Source organism: Argiope bruennichi, chromosome 5 (assembly GCF_947563725.1).
Source record: "Argiope bruennichi chromosome 5, qqArgBrue1.1, whole genome shotgun sequence".
Taxonomy (NCBI): Eukaryota; Metazoa; Arthropoda; class Arachnida; order Araneae; family Araneidae; genus Argiope; species Argiope bruennichi.
The window spans coordinates 15,438,361-15,458,733 of record NC_079155.1 but is presented as its reverse complement, the minus strand read 5'-3'; the positions used below and the strand labels follow the sequence as shown (position 1 = coordinate 15,458,733).

The window sequence follows — 20,373 nt, the reverse complement described above, 5'->3', positions numbered from 1 at the left end:
TATTTTTAATGGTCGATCTATTCACACAACATACATTTTAGTATTTTCCCAAGCTTTCATTTAAATCTAATTCTAGTACCATTATTTCCATATACCGATCTTTTCTACAAATGTTCATCAAAAAGCATTTAAAAAAACAATTTCGAAACACTGATTACTGTCCTTTGGAACAATCATGTGAAACTTTTAAACGAAAATAAAAGTGGGTAGCCAAATGGATACACGAGGCACTGTAGGATTAAACCTCAGAAATTAATTTAAAAAATAAGTTTATTTCGGGTTTATCAATTTTCATATTCTTAAAGAATAATTTAGAGATTAATTATATAAACTAACTTTCATGGCGGAATAATGAAGTTGGAAAAATAAAACCATAATTCAATTATGATTCGTAAAAAGACATAGCAACCAAGAGAATTTAAATGGAAATCTTACACAACAGTGGTTCCCAACGGTGTATATAATCTGCGTCACTTGAATGCATATACTTTGAATTCGAGATTTTTTTTTTATATATACATATATTTTCTTAATATCTGTATCATTACCACAATTGTTTTCAGTATTTGAAAACAATGCTTCCAGCTATCATAAAATTCTATTTATTGTTGTAATGTAAACTGCTTTATTTCGTCCTCAAATTTATTCCACAAATTTTAATACAAAGTATTAAAGATAATCAAATAAAAGAAACTATTTTTTATTAGAGTATTGTTCATTCAAAATAGCCTGTTCAGGAAATATAACCCAGACAGTTTTTCTCGTCATTTCGTTCGTACAGGAAAACACGATCTTTTTGTATTATTTACAACATTTTTACGAAAATAATGAAGCTTACATACATTGTTGATAGTTTGATATGCTAGTAAGGCAGCTGCGAAAAACATGAAATAATTTTCAAGCAGTTTGGTTTTGAATATAACTTAAATAATCTTGGAAATTATATTATATATATTATATATATATATAAAATTAGCATCTATGCAATTTTACATACGAGATAAAATCATAACTAACACATAATATTCGAAATTAACGGCAATCAATACGAATCCAAACGGAAGTGACAGATATATATCTGTACGAACCTAAACGAAATTTTAACTTCTGTGAAATGTGTTCACCTTTTTTTTCCTACTTTCTTTTGTTTAAGAAGTTGCTGTTTAAGGAGAAGTTGTAATAAATGCAAATGTTACGAACATACGTGCAGTTTTTGACAGTCGATAATAAATTTTAACTGCTAGTGCTACACCTCTTCGGAATGGATGGTCGCGCAAACAGGTTTTCCCCCTAGAACCTTGACTTGTCAAGCGCCGACTGTCCATACAAATCGGACTATTTTTTCTTTTCGAACGTGCATTGCATTTTTAAAATGTATGTAATGCATAAAAAGTAACATTGATTTAAAATAAACGATTTTTAAATAAATATGATAAATCTCATTTCCAATTATTATAATAAATTCAATTAGTACTTTTAATATTAACCACTTGTGGTGACAAATTTACACGCGCGCTTGACAAAATAGTCCATTATAGTCCAGAGAGGCCACACAAAGTATCCAATACCATATAGAAATCGGGAAAAGATTTATATCTTAAATAAATTAATTTTTAACCTAAGATTGTGTTCCGGAAAATAATCTCAATTGACGGTCACTAACATCATTTTTACTTCTGTGGCTCTGTGTGTAGCATCTCGTTGGCATTTCTGTTTCAAAAGTATCTCAAAATGCATGGCATACGTCTTTCCATTGCAAGTGGTTAAAAAATAAAAATCTAGTATATTTTACTATAATTAAAAGTACCTAAATTAACTCTAAATTAGTGATACAGATCTTAGCTGGAATGTCTCCATAACATTCCTTACCAAATGAGAGGACGAATTACTACTAACCACTTCAAAATGAACGAATGTCTCTCTTTACACTCACTAGCACGTGTTTTCGTTTATATTCACAAAAATCCAATGATTCACAGAAACTTGCTAAACTCCTAACTGACCTCGGAAAGGGAAATTCTAATGTACTGATCGCATCTTTTGAAAGAAACATGGACTAATAATACCATCTGATAGAAAATTTGTTTTAAAAGCCCGGCTCACCCGTGTGTCAGTAGCCCTGCTGATCAAATTCTGTCTTAACACAAAGATGAGGAGTTTGGCCTAGAAGGGATTCTATCGTAAACGCACATATACATTTTTCGCCCTGAAAGGGTTAAACGGAAGTTACAGCTATTTTTAAACGGAGCAACTGTTACGAATCGCCGTGTAATTTTGGGCATTTTGTGCCAAATTTCACAGTCGCAGGTATATTAAGTCTTCGGCATACAATGACGAGTCTAATTCGTGCATCGAATTGCCGAAGTTTTAATTTTAAATTTGCAATAAAGTGAAAATATTAAGTAATTTAAAATGCAAAAATTGCTTAAAAATGATGCAATATCTCAAATGCCCTTATATTATCGTAGAAATTAAAATAATAAATTTCCTAAACAGAATGTGGCATCTAATTAGGATGTAAATTCGTATATCAAAAGTTAGAGGATCGCGCTTGCCAGATTTTTAAACGAATCAAGGAGTGATTTTCATTAAGAAATAATTTACAGATAAAAGAGAATATAGACATATACTTCATAATAGACACTCGCATTTATACTAATACATTTGGAAAATAAAGTCTCAACAAGAAAATGAATACATAAAATAAAATTTGAAATTTCTAGTTAAGGCCAATCACCTGTAAAATATCAAGATACTGAGTCCATTGCAAGACTTAATAAATTTTTCATCAACTATTTCTCATTCTTCATTTCTAAAAAATAAATATTCCTATTCTTTTTTCTGCACTTTATAGCATTTTTTAAACCTAAAAATTGATCTGATTAACAGCAGATGAAATGTTCAGCATGACGAATGATTTTTCGCTCTATCAGAACAGCTCTTTTGTTCCCGATAAAAATCGAAATTTTGAATCAAAAATTAATTCATAATTAAATTCTAAAATGAAATAAAAATCTAACTCATAAATATTGCTTTGTCACCGACCGAGGAAGCATATTTGTGCAAATTTCTGAACTATTACATCGGGAAGTAAATGAATCGATAATATAAAATATCTTTAGAATCTTAAAACAATTTAAATAAAAGAAAGGAAACAAAACAAATATTTAACGAATAAACTGAAATATGATACAATCTTTCGTTTTAAAATTTACTTTAAACAAACAAATCTCTTCGAAAATTGCCTGTTTTATGATTTGTCAAAGGCTATAACAAGACTAGAGCAAACCTTTCTAGGTTTTACGAGTCAGAATTATGATTACAGCTTGTAAAAGATCCCTTTTATCAGTCTCGTGAAAGATCATAGAATTTACTCTGTTGAATATAAAAAATGAAGATCTTACCTCTCGCAGGATCAATCATTTTCACTTTAGTTTAACTTCTGTAACTGCAACAATCTAGTTTGAAGTACCTTAAATGAAAATAAAATTTTCTGAGTTGTATTTTTTATGCTTCCGCTTATTTAAAGAAATATTTCAAGGTGTTATCAGAAGCATATAACATAAAAATTTATTGCAGGGGATTATTTTTGTCTAATGTATACACTTTTTTTATGTTTACAGAAAAGATTTCATGATAACAAACATCTCGTGAGCATTTAATTTACTGTTGGTTTGATGGCAAGAACGTGATTGTGGAATGTCATCACTTTTTATTGTTCAAATCTTGACATTTTTCAGTTTCAGTATTTGCTAACTTTATTATTTCTTAGGATACTGTTTGTTACCAAATAATCAGCGGTGTCTTTTTTAAAAATTTTTTTTTATATATCTTTAGGTATTTTCTAGATGATAAACACAAATAGGTAGGCAAAAACTATTTTCAACCTTTTTTAGATGATCAACTAAACGAAAATGTTTAAGTTAGTAGTTATATGCAAAAAATGTTCAAAACGTTTTATGGGGTTGCGCGTTGGACCTACAATTACCAAATTCAGAACATAGTAAATTCTTGCTAACTAAGAAATAATAAAGAATGGTTTTAAATATTAATTAAAAGATTAATCTAAAATTTTGTTGTTTACTATAACTTGTAGCATGTTATTACACAATTATTTTTATGCCCTTTTAAAATAAAACATTTTTCTTGATATCAATTTTATTCCAAAACAACATTTTACCTTATTTTAATAAATTTTCATATTTACTATGCAGCTGCTGATACAATAGAATTTTGGTGAATACGACGATTGTGAAACGCAGTTATCGTCGCAATCGGCGATATTGATAACTTTCCTTTTATAACGATGATTCGAATCTAGTAATAGAAGCTAAACAAAAATTAAAAAAAAATGGATAACAGGTGGAAATGACTCGTGAACGGAAGGACAGCCACATGATGGTTGATTTATATTTATGTCCCGTTTTAAAGCAATACTAAAACTAATCTGGGACAGATCTTGTATTTTAATTTTGAATCGCAGTCAGATAACGAGGGCGACACCTGAGCCTCAACCTTTCTAAACTACCGCACCACACTAGCTGGAGGATATTTGGCACCGAAGGATTTAACATGCACCAGTCGCTCTTACACGACGGTTCTTGGATGAAATCGGGTCTCGAACCTTCCGACCCTGTAGCTGAGACCTTACCACCAGGAGCCACATAATGGATGCACATTGTGTGCGCCAACAGAAGGAGTAAAATTCAACAAATAATAAAGCAATATAATTGTTTCAATAAAACTCTTTCACGTTAGGTGTTGCAACAGATTGGTTATAATAACTGATGACCACAAAAGATCTTTAATAACATGGTTAAACTTAAGAAATGATTTTAGTAGACAAAAGAAGAGATTTGGAAAAGAAGTGACCATATCTAATTATCCGAATTTCTTCTCCATTACACTGATGGCAGAGTCTGTGTGTGACATATTTAAAGACTGAATGATCTGCTCAATGCTTTGAAACACCATCACTTAATATTAAGGAATCAAAGTTTAGTTTTAGTTTAGTTATATTAACGTCCCGTTGTAAAGCAACACTAGGGCTATTTTGGGACGGACCTCGAAATTTTGAACCGCGGTCAGACGACGAGGACGAGCTAGACCCACCTGAGCTAACACCCCCCTCTCCACACCACACCAGCAAGAGGACGTTTGGCATGACGGATTTAACGTGCAACAGACCCCCTTATACGACGGTTCTTCGGTGGAATCGCGTCTCGAACCTTAAACCCTACGGCTCACAAGCCGAGACCTTGCCACCAGGCCACCGCGGCCTTCTTAAGGAATCAAAAGTTGCTCTTTTGCTAACATAGGCTACAATTCCTTCTCACCCGTTTTAGTGACCAATAGAGTCCATCCCTAGATATACATCTACTATGGTCAAGGTCGGTTATATTAACGTCCTGTTTTTAAAGCAACACTAAGGATATTTTGGGACGAATCTCGTAATTTTGAACCGCTGTTAGATGACGAGGGCGACAGCTGAGCTTGTACTCTCAACCTTTCTAAACTGCCTTACCACACCAGCCGGAGGACGTTTGACCCTTAAGGATTTAACGTGCACTAGACCCACTGATTATCCGACTGTTCTTCGGTGGAATCGGGTCTCGAACCTGGAGCCTTCCAGCCTTGAGGCTGAGAACTTACCAGAGGGCCATCGCGACCCCTCTGTTGTGGTCAAAATAAGAGGAAGTTCAATACTATTAGTAATGTGAGACAGCATATTTTAATATTTTGGCAATTTAATGAATTTTATAATTAGAACTATTAAAGAACAGGGTGGTTATAATTAAACTTCCCCTATAAACAGCATCCTACAACGAAAACTGATGAACGGATTGCAGCGAAATTTGGTGTATAGACTATACAAGAGATGCGCTCACGATATTTCGAAAAATATATATATATTTTTGTTTCAAAATGTCCAGTAGAGGGCGCCTTTTCCGGAAAAACATTAATTTTAACACAATGAACGACCAAAACGAAATACAGAAGCAATATTTACATTTATTGAGTAGTTTCTGATCACCTTGTCATAGAACCACAATAAGTAAAGGGAAGGAAAAAATTACAGTACGCTGTTTGAGAGAAAAAAAAGCAATTTTCAGTTTGCTGAAACAAGAACAGATTAAGGATGGAGTTTCACTAGAGGAGCAGTTGTTCATCGTGTCCAGGTGATGCAGAGAGAGAGGTACTCCATGTGACCACCCTCATTCACCTGCAAAATCTTAAGTCGATGGACAGTGTGTTCAACAGCAGATCGTAATTGAACAGCTGCAATGCTTCTCACATGAAGCGTTATGGACTCTTTAAGACATTAAAGTCGCAACACCTGCACGATACAAGAGACTTTTTAAGTGGTATAATCGCGCGGACATAATGAGAAATCGCGCGGACATAAAACATGACAATGTCTGCAAACATTTCATACTCTAACCTGTTTTGCGTAAATCTCCCTTTTCTTCCTCGCAAGCATGCAAATATCGACATTTTATTTTCCTCTAGAATTGACAGCTTTCCCCGGTTTTACATTTTTATTACTCATAATTCTTGTTCTGGATTGTTAACATTGTTTCTGTATTCCGTTTTGGTTGTTTATTGTGTTAAATTTATGTTTTTCCGGAAAAAGTACTCTTTGATGGACATTTTGGAACTAATTTTTTTTCGAAATTCCGTGAGCGCATCTAGTATAGCCTATATACCAAATTTCGTTGCAATCCGTTCACCCGTTTGCTTTGTAGGATGCTGTTTATAAGGGAAGTTTAATCATAACCACCCTGTATATCGAAATAATTTTGTTCCAACTTGCTATCAAATGACATTCATATGAGAATGAAATTTCATGAAAATGAATCGATTATGGGATTTTTAAGATCTGAAGTTATTAAAATATCGCCTTTTCATCAGCACTGCTAAAACAAAAAATAATAATTAAGAAAATAATTTTAATAATTAAGAAAATAATTTTAATAATTAAAAAATAACAATTACGAAACTGCACAAAAATTCAGAAAACTAGTACATCAAAAAGTGAATGAAAAATCAATTACAAAATTGCATCTTTACAAATATAAAATGAGCAAAGTTTTATAAAAGCAGCATTAGTAAAAACATGCATTAAATTACATTCTAGCCAATTCATTTTTAACACATGGCAACTGTCACATTTCTTTCAGAGTTCCGCGGGTGTATGTCTGCAGAGCGCAATTTTCTAGCAGCTTCTGAAGCGAATGACTCACATAAGCGTGGAACTTACAGTTGCCATAAGTGTGTCAAAAAAAATCAGGTGAAGTTCAAGCTCCATAGATTCGATATTGCAAAAAAAGAAAAAAAGAATCAGGAGATGACGTTTTAAAATGTCAGGAATGCATTCATTTGATTTTACTCTGTCTTTTATTGACCTTTTTTCTACAGAAAAAAAAAAAGACAGCAAAAATATATTTAAAAATGTCTCGTAAGCTCGAGATTTTTATCGAATAAGATTTAAATAAATCGTCTGACAATTATTTTCTTTCTAAAAAAAAGAGACGAGCAATTGAAAGAACATTCTACTTAGCTTACGATACTTCAAATTTAGATTACAACTTTAATTTATTATATAATAACCAACCAAAGTCGCATCGCTTCTAATTTCTGGATATAACATCCGAAATTCTTTTCCAAATTGATTTTCTATCTAAGACAGTTTAATGTATCTAAAAAGCATGGATGCAAATTGTATGACGAACTGTTAATACTCTTATTGAACATTTCTATATATTGGATATTTGATATTCTAAGAAAATAAAATTTTCTTTCATTTCATTGTCATTCAGGCTTAAAGAACTACCAGATGTTTAAAGAACTACCAAATGTTTAACAAGAAAAGGTAACTTGAATGTAATCATAGTGCAACTAATTATATACTATACAGTAACAAAAACTTAAGATTTCAGAGTTTTAATAGTTTAACTATGGAAGAAAGGAACCATTTAACAGTTTAACTAGCCAATCCTCCCCAAACGTGATTCTTAAATTTAACGAACATTACACATTTTCAATATATGTAAGCATATATTTTGAAGCAGCAGGCAGGTGCGACAAGCAGTGAGGAGACTTTTCATTTTTAAATTCGCTTTAATCCATCCCGGGAAGGCATAATTTATTTACAAGAGGCGCGGACAATGCTCGTCCGCTCACAGCAACAGATTGGGTAAGGAAAGAGATAAATTAACGTTCCCTCGTCTTGTATAACATGAAAAATTGATAGGGAAAATATTTCTCCACATTACTTATATACAATAAGATTTCGATAGGGATTTCCGCTTCACGCGCCGACCAGGCAAGGGAAGCACAGGGATCTTTTTTGAAAGAATATGCTTGCTGGGCAATTTTCTATCCTTTACGCGAAGCGTAGGAACAGCTCACGAAAGCATTTACCCGTAACTTTTGTTGCATTAATTAAATAGAAAAAATGGAATGGATCAGGAAATAAGAGAATATTTTTAGAATGAAGTTACTATGGGCTAAATTGAGCTAAAAATTAGGAAACTAATGAAGTTTAAATTAAATTTTAAAAATATTATTACATATTATATAAAGTAATATTATGTTTAGAATACAAGTGATTTCCATGTTGAGAATACCATATTGTTAGATTCTTTTTATTAAAATCATTTAAAACATAAATCTATAAAGGAAAATTTAAAAAGGACAAACAGATAGTGAGTGGAAAACGCAAAACTTGATAGGCATATCTAGTAATATTTTTACAGATTGATATGTAGACAAAATATTTACATCGAGATATTGGCAGACATGCCAGTAGTTACTCATAGAATAGTTTGAAAATCTTATAGAACCCTCGTGTTCTTCAGCGTGAAGATCAACATGAAATTTCTCCATGCGAATTGGCAGGATGCGTTATTATAAATTATATTTATTCGTTATTATAAATATGTTATAAATCGTATTTATACGTTATTATAAATCATATAAAGTAAACTGTATTAATATTGTGTTTGTAAAACAAAGCTGTAATCCCGCTGTAAAATAATCTCTTCATGTTTGCATATAATAAGTGTTTAAAAATAATCCAACGTTGCAATAGAGCAATGGTTCAGAAATTAATAAGCCATAAAATATTGGAAATTTGAGGATAATTTTAAAAAATGAAAATGCTTGCAAGATGGCATATTATTTATAAAACGAGTCATTAGATAGACACGATTTAAAAATAATTTGAAGCACCCTACAGACACTCTTCAACCAGACCTATTAAATTTAGCGACAGTTATTTCTTGAGTAGGAGATAGTCACTAAAAGAGTTTTCAAAATTTTAGAAATTTAATTAAAGAACAATAAAAATTTTAATGTTTTCCGTAACATCTTTGATGCATATTATTCAGGAGAAAACTTTTGCATCATTTTAAAATTCAAAAAATATTTTAGAGAACCCAATTTTATTTCAGTAAACTAATTTTTAACTTTTTACAGTCGGAAAAGTAATTCGATGCATAATTATTTAACTTATACAAAGACATTTATTTTTCGGAATAATAAACATTTTTTTAAAGGTGAATTTCTTTGAAAAATTAATCTATATGTTCTTACCACTCTGTATTTTTAAAGTAGGTCACTAAGTTTAAAAGTCGATTTTTTTAATATAATATTCTTAATGTTTGAACAGGTTTCTGCAAAAAACTGTTAGAAATTTGTTTTTAAGTATTTTCTGGGAAGTTACACTGATTTTTATGTCCGCATTTACATGCAATTTCATGCTATTTTACATCTTCAGATATTTTCTCAAATTTTAATCCTTGATAGATTTGGTTTGGTTTGGTTATATTAACGTCCCGTTTGAAGCAACACTAGGGCTATTTTGGGACGGAACTCGTCATTTTGAGCCACGGTCAGATGACGAGGACGACACCTGAGCTGGCACCCACCTCTCCACACCACACCACACCAGCGGGAGGACTTTTGGTCATGACGGATTTAACGTGCAACAGACCCACTTACACGACGGTTCTTCGGTGGAATCGGGTCGCGCACCTGAAACCCTCTGGTTCCGAAGCCGAGACCTTACCACCAGGCCACCGCGGCCTAATCCTTGATAGAATTTTTTTACAAATAACTTCACATTAAAATCTTAATGCATATTTTTTTGTTCAAATTTGGTATCATTTCTCAATATGTTCTGCAGTTCCTGAACTAGAGAATAGTCTATTCATTTAGAAATATTTTATGTTTGATTTAGTGCTTTGTTATGTGGAAAAAGAATTGAAAATTTCGAGATATTTATCAGTCGCACCTCAATATTTAAGGAATGGTTTAGTTCAGGAACTATATAATATATTTCTCAAGAATTATACAAAGTATTAAGCAAATCATTTGATAAATTTCTGAAATAGAAGATTTTTGTTTCTGCCTCTTTTTAGCAAAAAACACTTTTTTTTTTTTTTGAAAACTCACTATGTAACAGGTATTTTTTGGTTTCATTGATTTTTTAAAAAAATTTGTTATGCAAATATTCAAAAATGTAACTATATTCAAACGCTTTTCAAAAAAAAAAAAAAAATCAATCTAAATGTAGTCACAAATTTTAATATTAAAAAAAATAAGTAAAACGAGAAAATGATGCACCGTCTTGCAAAATGCTTCAGAAGAGACATCTGAGTGCAAAGAGTTAAAAATATCTTTAAACATAATTTTACAAAAAACCTTTATTACTTAGTTCATGAATTTGTAGCCAAGCGCCGCATGAAGATATTGAATTATTTTTGTGCGAATGTTTGCGTTGCTGTGCAATTAAGAGTACAGTTTAAAAATAAAATTAACACTAATTAAACTTAGAACATTAGCATGTTACGATAGTTCGAATTAAAGGAGGTTCAAATATCAACCTTTTTCTGAATTCGCATTATTCAGAAAGATTATTTCTTATATTTAATAAATCAAATACGATATGCATAAGAAAATTGCAATTGCATTAAATAGGAATGTCCCCATTTCAATGATCAGTTCTCCAGTGCGTATCGTTCAATGACTAGTTATGATTTAATGGTTAAAAATGCATATATAGCACAAAACGCTACGAGCAAGTATTGTTAACACTTTACCGACCGGCCGTCGATTAATCGACGTTTTGTTCTCAGCGCTTACCAACCGGCCGTCGATTAATCGACGTTTTGTTCTCAGCGCTTACCAACCGGCCGTCGATTAATCGACGTTTTGTTCTCAGCGCTTACCAAACGGTCGTCGATTATTCGACGTTTGCTCCCCAGCGCGGTGAAATGGCATAGTATGTTCGAACCGCTACCGGTCGGTAAAGTGTTAAGTCCTTTGAGGGGGAATAATAACTTTTCTTCAGTCACAAAAAAATGAAACCAGAATTTCAGCATTAAATAAATTTGTCAATAATAAACAACTAATACTAGACATGAAAGATGAAGAACCTGATTCAATAAAAAATGACCAAAGATAAATTTTCAACAAAATATTCGCTCCTATTTTTTAAATAAGTGCATGTCATTAAAGCATCACATGCAGAATAGAATATTGTTAATATTTATATTTTCCTTTACCTGTCTTTGAAGAACTTTTAATTCTTTGCAGCACTCGGCTACGATGGAGTTGAAAGAATAGATGTTGAAATTGTGAACTTCTTTGATTTTGTTTCATTTTTTTTAAAAAAGAAGTCACGTGACAGTTTGTGTGTTCGAATGGAAGAAAAGAAAGTGTGGCAAAAATGACAGTTCATTGCAAAACACTTTTTGGTTGGATGAGCCTTGTGGGTGGTGTTTTCAAAACCTAACTTACTCTACGTTTACAACAGACTGAGAAATTTCTTATTCTATGTTTACACAACAGATTTTGGATTACATGAACAAAATTATAAAAACTATTATCATTATTCCTTTCTTGTTTATATTGACAATCATTGATGCAATGAGACGAATATAACCCCAATTTATTTCTTTCAACCACATAATTTCAGAATTATTATTTTCAATATCCTGAGACGACCCCTTTTCGACGATTCTATCTCACAAATCGAAGGAAGGAAGGATGAGCCCATTTCCAGAATTTATTTTATTGTTAAATATAAGCATCTCCTCCTTTCACTTTCCTCTCACCCCTGTTTTGTCAATGTAAGCCTATCCTAACGCATGTGCAAAAGCTCGGTAGGTTTTAAAATCCGTTAACAAACAATATGCATGATGTATAGGGCTGGGCGGTGACCGAACTTCTTCATCGCGATATATCGTCCAACAAATATCGGTATTTTTAGATGTATCGGGATATAATTATTTATAGTTATAAATTATAAATAGCATCGCTTAACATATTGACGAATCAGAACGACTCCAAATGAAAGGAAGTTTTAATTTATATAATAAAAATATTCGCTTTCTTTTTAATAAAAATAGTTAGAAATAATTGTGTTAATACCCTTTTAATAAAATGTGTCGGCATAATATATAAATTCCTTAAATAAAGTTCGAGCTGCGAATAAAATTGTGGATTTAATCTGAATGAATCCTTTTTGCTTTTATTTCTGAAAATGAATATTTAGCGATTCAATAAAGGCAGAGGCGGCGGCAGAGATGTGCCGACGGGGAGGCAAGATAAATCCGACAGGGGGCCAAGCCCAATTTCACTAATTTGTCTTCAAAATAACTCATAATAATTAAACCATTTATTTAAAAAAACTCAATTATTATTTAGCGTTTTTATTCAAATGCTGATCACTTCTTTCATTAAAACTTTACAAAGGTATTTCTAAAAAAATGTTCTCAGTTTCTTTTTCTATCAAAAAATTGTCAAGATTTGAGTTTATTTCTTTATGAAAATCTTGATACTTAATTTCTCTGAGATCTAATTTCAAAAAAAAAAATGATTATATTCCATTCTAGATAGTAGTATATAAATAGAAGCACAGATTGTGCCAGAATAACGTGTCATGCTAAATGAACAAACTATTTTACATCAGAAGCAATATAAAATGAATGTTGAAACAAAGTTTTATAAAAGACACTTAGAAATCCAGAATAATAAATAAAAAATATTCGAAGTTTTCAGGAATGTAGGAAAAATCGATTTCAGGAATGTAGATGTGTTTCAAATCGGAGGAGAATAAGTACGCGTACTCAACAAAAATTTACTATAGTTCGGACGCGAACAATATAGAATGCTGAAAGGATTATTTTGGATGAAAAAAATTAAAAACATTAAATAAGAGTATTTGTAAATTTTTAATTGAATAAAAGCTATTAAAAAAGAAAAAAATCCGAGCCAGGTTCGAAAGCTGACCTTCCGTATACGAGACGGTTACCAAGACAACCATGCCATCGGGATCTTCGGGATCAAGTTATCAGTATATAAGCTTTACCGAAAATTTGAGGACCATTTTCTCGAAATTGGCTGGCCATTGCGTTTTAATATTTTCGTGAATGAACATTCTAAATGTATACTATCATTATACTAAATCTCATCCCGATCTCAGATTTCAAGCCCGTGCCCTCCCCTTGTTAGTCGACCGATCAAAATTTTTTGACAAAATGCGACATGTCCTATGTTTTATTTACATGTTGCTTCGTCGGTTGTATTGCCAAAAGTAGTGCAAATTAAAAACTTGATGAACGACTTTTGAATCAAATGTTTGAAAATCTGCGAATATAGTCTCCGTTATTCATCACATTCGGTTCATAATCGGCGCCCCAATATTGTCGGCAGAATGCGATAATTTATTCACTTATAGGATATATTGCAAAATCTACTGCAACTAATAACCTAAATGAATGACATTTCAATCAAACGTCTGAAAATCTGCAAACTAAAACGACTCCGACACTCACCGCATTGAATTTATAATTGGCCGACCAAAAATTGCCAGCAAAATGAGATTATCACCTTGTAGATATCTTATTCGCTTGTTACCTAGACAGTTATATTGCCAAAAGTAACAAATTATAAGCTTAATGAACGACAATTGAATCAGATGTCTGAACATCTATGAACTTGACGTCTTCGACATCCAATGCATCCAGTTCTTATTCGATCTATCAAAATTGTCCACAAAATGCGACACATTATTGACCTATCACCTTATCGATTATTTTACCAAATATCGTGAAGACATCTTAAACGTTACTTGGATATTTTGACTATTTACAATATATTAACTTTAAGACGGTTTTTAAACAATCATATCGATAAAGTGCAACTCTACAACCATCCTGCAGTGATGAACACTTTTGCCGACGAAATTCTCAGTCTCTCGCCGACGGGAGGGTGCAAGAGGCTGCCGACAGGGGGCCCCCCCTTGCTTTACTGCTACCACCGCCTCTGAACAGAAGACAGTTAACAACCTTCTGATAACCGCAATTATTTTACCATAATGGTATTCAGTTAGGGAACAGAAAACAGTTCATTCCAAAATGACATGTTTTAAAATTAGAATAAGACAGTATTTATAGAAATATTAACAAAAACTCTGTTTGCAGGTCAATAAGAATGAAGAGTAACAAAAATAAACCCTAACCGATAATCAAAACGAAATCGAAAAATGTAAATTGTAAATATCGATTTATTGCATCACGGTTCATCCTGAACTATTATTCATTATCATGATTTCGATAGACCGACATTTTTGAAAACTGGCATAGAGAAATCGTTTTTTCAAAAATATCAATTGTTTTCGTTAAATCGAAAATCGACACAGTCCTAATGATGTACACCTATTTCTACGGCTAGCTGCCAAAAGATAGTAATATATTTAATCATAAATAAGAGACTTTTTTTATGAACTCATTTGTCTGGTGAGAAATATAGAAGTCGCAGACCTTGACCCTCTGTTTTCTTCTCTACATTTATAAGTCATAACTACATTCCCACCTTTTACCAGAGCAAAAAAAAAAAGTAATATTACTCAGATGCAAAACATGCATTTGTAACATTGGAGTATAGCAATGTCACAATGCATGTTTGTGACATTGCAATGATCAGGTCCTATCAGATTTATGACATTGCGATCATCAAATGTCCAGAACGATCAGATTTTACAAATAAGCCCTAGTTGCACACGTATATGGTACAAAATTGTACGATATTAAAAATATTTATAATATCGTAATACAACGATGCTTTCTCTTTATATTATTTCGTATGCGGGGAAGTAAAAATATTTCAGCGCATCTTTTTGAAATAAAATGGCAAATTTAACAAACGGGTCGAAAAAGTGCTACCCGAAGAATTTATTACATCCTGTTCATTTGCTTCAGCATCAGATCAGAAATATGCTGTAAAATATCCAGTTTAGTTTCTAAATTAACCAGAGGCACACGCTAAGCCACGCAAAATTTGACAGTGGAAATTAGAACCGATATAATTTTACTCGAAAATAAATTCTTCAAAATTGTGACGATTACAAATACCCTTTATATACTTCACATACGAGAATTAAAAAAAGTTCAGTGGGATTTGTCTCCCAAAAACTTTCTCGCAATGTCTCTAATACACTTGTCATTCCAGAGAACCCCTTACATGGCAATGGCGTACAATAATTACGAAATAACATTTGGCTTGAATTTAGCATTTTTACTGAATATATCGTGTCATCCTTGGCGAGTTATTTGGCGATTAATCCCTGGCATACGGTCAATATTAGCCGGAAATCGAATTTGGGTTTTAGATACATTTTCCTCAACCGATTGAAACAAAAATTTGATACAAAACTGCACTTGTAGTCACAAACTCCCTTATCAAATTTCATACATTCAAGTCATTTTTGAATTTTTGAGTTTACATGTTCCCGAAAATACTGACTGACAAGCTGTCACCCGTTGTTGGATTTGACTCAAAGTTTGAGGGGGATTATACTATAGATTTAAAACATGCCTACCGAATTTTATCTATTTAACTCTCTTCGTTTCGTAGTTGTGTTAATTTATATTCGAACAGCTTGACAGATAGACTTCCTCAGAACCGATTTTACTCTAAATTTAATAGAGATTTGCAAATGTGATGCAAAAACAGTATACCAAATTTCATTCTTTTAGCTCAAAGCGGTTTTGAGTTATCTTTGTCACAGATAGGCGGAAATTGTCTAAAAATATGTTTTTCGAACACAAGGAGGCTAAAACATGGAGTTTCGTTAAAATATCGAATTTGAATTTTTTTGACGATAACTATACTTCTTCTATGCTTCGTATACGAGGAAATAAAAAAAAAATGAATCTGATTACCAGCACAATCTGATTAATAGGCAGCCAATTAACTTCTCCCAAATTCAGACTTGTTTTCGGTTAAAATTCAAAAAACAGGGTCATTTATAAATACAATACAAACATTTCAAACGGAATTTTGAGTTTTCTAATCAAATGGTACAGAAAATGATTTATCACCTAAAGTTGTTTTTAAAATGAAATGAAGCAAAATATCGAAAAATTAGAGAAAGCGTGACAGCACTCTAAAATTAAAAACTTAGGACCACAAAGGAAACACAGGATTTGTCGTTAGCGGTTAAAAAATGCATGATATCCAACTAATCTAGTTTGAGAAATTAGGAGTTGGATGTGATTGAATCCACTTTTTTAATGTTTTAGTTTTTGAAATGCCTATATTCATAAGATTAAAAATTTTCGTTTCTCGTTTCTCTAATTTCCTCTTCTATACTACATGAAAACATGAATTAAAGCCCCAAAATCTGATTATTCTTTTATTAATTAATAAAACCAGAGTTAAGTCCTATTTTTGTTGATCAACAGACAAAAAAAAAAAAAAAGATTCGAATCTAGTCCGAAAAAACCGTAGCCTATTATTATTTTAGATTGTCTTTTTTTTCTTTTTTAAAAACCAGCGGAAATGGTCTCCCCAAAACTTTCTCGCATATTTTTTAATAAGCTTGTCATGCCAGAGAACGCCTTACATGGCATTGACGTATAAAGGTTTCGAAATATTAAATTTTGGTTTATATTTAACATTTTTACTGAATCTTTCGTGTTATCCTTGGCGCGTTATTTGGCAAATACTCCCTGGCATGCGTTAATAGAATCCAAAAATCGAATTTGTGTTTTAGACGTTTTTCTCCAACGATTGAAACAAAATTTGACACAAAACTTGTAATGACAAAATTGCATTCCAAATTTGATATATTAAAGCCATTCTATTTTTGAGATCAGTTCTAAATGTTTCTGAAATTACAGACGACAGACGGTCAATCCCTTGTTGGATTTCAATCAAAATACGATAAGTGTCCATACATAGATCAGGGAACCAGTGGCACACGTGCCACTGATGGCACACGACACAATGTTTTGGGTACACCACTGATCAAAATGGTTTGCATTTTACTTCAAAATAAGAAAGTTCACTATGAAGTATTACGAACAAACGCGAGTGATCGGTCGAGGGGCACATATTCCCATAACGCTCCAGTCTATTAAGTACCCTGATGTAACTTCATTTGATAAGCTGAACTTGTCCCAATTCGAGGTTGGAAAGGGAAGAATTTGAAATGCAACTGATCGATTTCCAGTCTAGTTCAATATGGATTCAAAAATTTATTCGAACAAGGGAAAAGTTGGAATTGATTGAAACAGAAAGATTAACAAGCAATATGAGTAAAAATGCCAATAACCAAATTTTCGAAACGCAGAATTCAATTGAAACATTTAACTGTTTGAAGAAGCTGGCTATGACTGGGATTCATTATTTTCAGAGATGAATAACACTAAAGACTCGCTTAGAAACCGTTTGACAGATGACTCCCATTCAGCATGCATTTTGCCAAAAGTAACATCTTACAAATCCTAATATAGGTTATTTATCATCTAATCTGCGCCATCAGAAGTCACACTAATGTTACTTTAATTTGAATTATACGCATAACTAAAAAATTTACTATTTTACAGTGCAAAATGTTTTTCGCAGTAAATAAAGAGTTTTGAGTTTTTAGTATTTAGTTTTATTATCTTCCCGACAATCAAATTATTTGATGGCACTTCTATACCTCATTAAACATTTCTTTAGAAAAATTGGCGCGTTGATCCATAAAGGTTCGCCACCCCTGCTATAATCTGTGTACCCAATTCTATAGATCTAACTATCTTTAACTTATCGTGTTAACTTATATTCAAACAGCCGGACAGGCGGACTTCCTCAGAACAGATTTTACTCAAAATTTGGTAAAAATCTGCACATTTGGTGTAAAGAAAGTATATCAAATTTTAAACCTCTAACAGTTATCTTTGTCACAGAAACAGACAGACGGACATTTTCCAAAAATACGTTTAATTCAGGAAGGTCTAAAATGTGGAGATTTGCCAATCTCTTGAGCCATAATTTTGAGAATTACCATTTCTACATATACGAGAAAGTAAAATGTGCTTATAATGATAGAATATAGAAAGTGCGTTTTGAATACATTAAACACATTTTTCGTGAGCACGTTACGAACGAAATACAATTATTAAAATAATAGAAAACATTATTGTAAAAGGCATTTAAAAATATTTTGAAAAATTTAATAAATGTACGAAAAGTTTTGTGCGAGAAAATTAAGGAATCGCTAAAAAGTTATCTTTGTTCGAAACTTGTAAAAATGATTTTGTGCAATAAAATACTAAATCAAATTTTCAATTAATTTCTCACTATAATTTAAATTCTGAAAATCTTTTCTTAACGAGAATATACTGTTCTAGAAATAACTATCAAATGCGATAGCTCTAGAGGCAATGGGCCGCTCTGGACTAGACTGATCTGTTATAACATTTTGCGCAATTTATAATCAAGCCTATTTTATTACGTTTTTAGAAACTTACTGACAGTTATAAATTACCAGCTTATAAACAATAGCAATAATAGAAGCATGGATGGTTGATAAATTAATATCTCAGCATCTCCTTTTAGTAGATAAGTTTTGTAGCTTGGGGGCGTTCAGAATTAACATTTTGATGACATATTTTCGAACCAAGTTCAAAATATCTTTATTCCTTGACCTGAATTTTTTCATTTATAATTTGTTCACATGATCTAGATATTAATTAATAGAAACTCGAATTTAAATCGATTATGCTATAATGATCTGATATTAAGTACAAGATTAATATAGAATTCGCGATTATTTCTGAAAGAACAACTTTTTATTTAAATAGAAGTTAAGGTATTAAAATGCTACATGACAAAACATTTTTGAATGCAATAAAGTATCTATTTCTTATAAGACGAGAAAAAAATACCAGATATCATAGAATACACAAGTCATCAATCACTAAGAAACATTTCAACTACTCGAATTATGTAAAATAAAATTAAGATTACCTTCTATTGACAAGATGGCCAAGTAAATCAAATGTTCATACCGTTTAATGAATAATTCTTCCTTTGCCTAAGATGCCATGTAATATTTAGATTGACTGTTGATCACAGGGGATTACCGAAAACAGTTACAGTGAATCAGCTAGCTGAGTTTAAACTATCTTTAAGCTTCTTACACTTTTGTGACAATTCTAATCCAAATCCGGATTAATTGGTATCATATCCGATTAGGCTAACCGTATATCTAGATAATAGATTATTTGACGAAAAAAGGTTAAAAAAATTTTTTTTTAGGAAAAGGAATGGAATTTGTTTTATAATGTATCAATTTAATAACTACAAATCAATAATGTTGACATTTTGTAAAGATTCCCTCTGTTAAAATATAAATGTTTGATATATCGATGGAAGTCAATAGCTTTGTTGTCTTTGATTCATTTTTAATTTGAAAGATTTTAATTGCAGATTTCTTTTTACCCTTCAAGATTCAGATAACCAGAGTTCGGATAATTGGAATTCCTCTGTATTTTTTTTTTATTATTAAAGTAACCGCCTTCGCTGCCTAGATGGTCATTGTTTGATTTTCCAAGATTATCCGAGAATCCGCTAAAATACTTTTAAGAGGTCATATCTGCTTTTCAGAATGATGTGGTCTAAACAATAAATTTTATTCCATCAATTTTCATCATATTAGAATATTTATAAGATTTGTTTGGACTGAGTTGCTAAGGTTCCAAAATCAATCTGAATGAACAGCTGGAAGACAAAATAAAATCTTTTGGTTTTTCTTTTTTCTGTGTCATCATGGCAATCGTAAGTTAAACACTAAGCAATTACCACAGCTGAACAAACCTACTGAATCAGCGTTTTATTAATAAGATGTTATTATGCAGCTGAGTCAGCAGACGATTCTACTTTCGGCTTTCATCAATACTGTAATAAGAAGTTAGTATTTAGTTATTATTAAACTTTAACGAACCGCTTTTCATTTCGAATCTCGTCCCTGTGGCCGATTTAATCCAAAATTTGATACAAATTTACATATTATACATACAAAAAATACAAATT

At 31.8% G+C, this 20,373-nt stretch overlaps 1 protein-coding gene across 1 annotated transcript in view; it reads right to left on the bottom strand.

Annotated features, from left to right (window-relative positions):
• LOC129969128 (solute carrier family 35 member G1-like) overlaps nucleotides 1-19,327 on the bottom strand; it is a 49,414-nt gene extending 30,087 nt beyond the window's left edge. The window contains exons 1-2 of the mRNA XM_056083549.1: nucleotides 19,309-19,327; nucleotides 3,405-3,472 (exon numbers count right to left, since the gene is read on the bottom strand). The gene's annotated coding sequence lies outside the window, so the exon portion shown is untranslated. The remainder of the gene's footprint in view (nucleotides 1-3,404; nucleotides 3,473-19,308) is intronic.
• Between the last annotated feature and the right edge of the window lie 1,046 nt (nucleotides 19,328-20,373).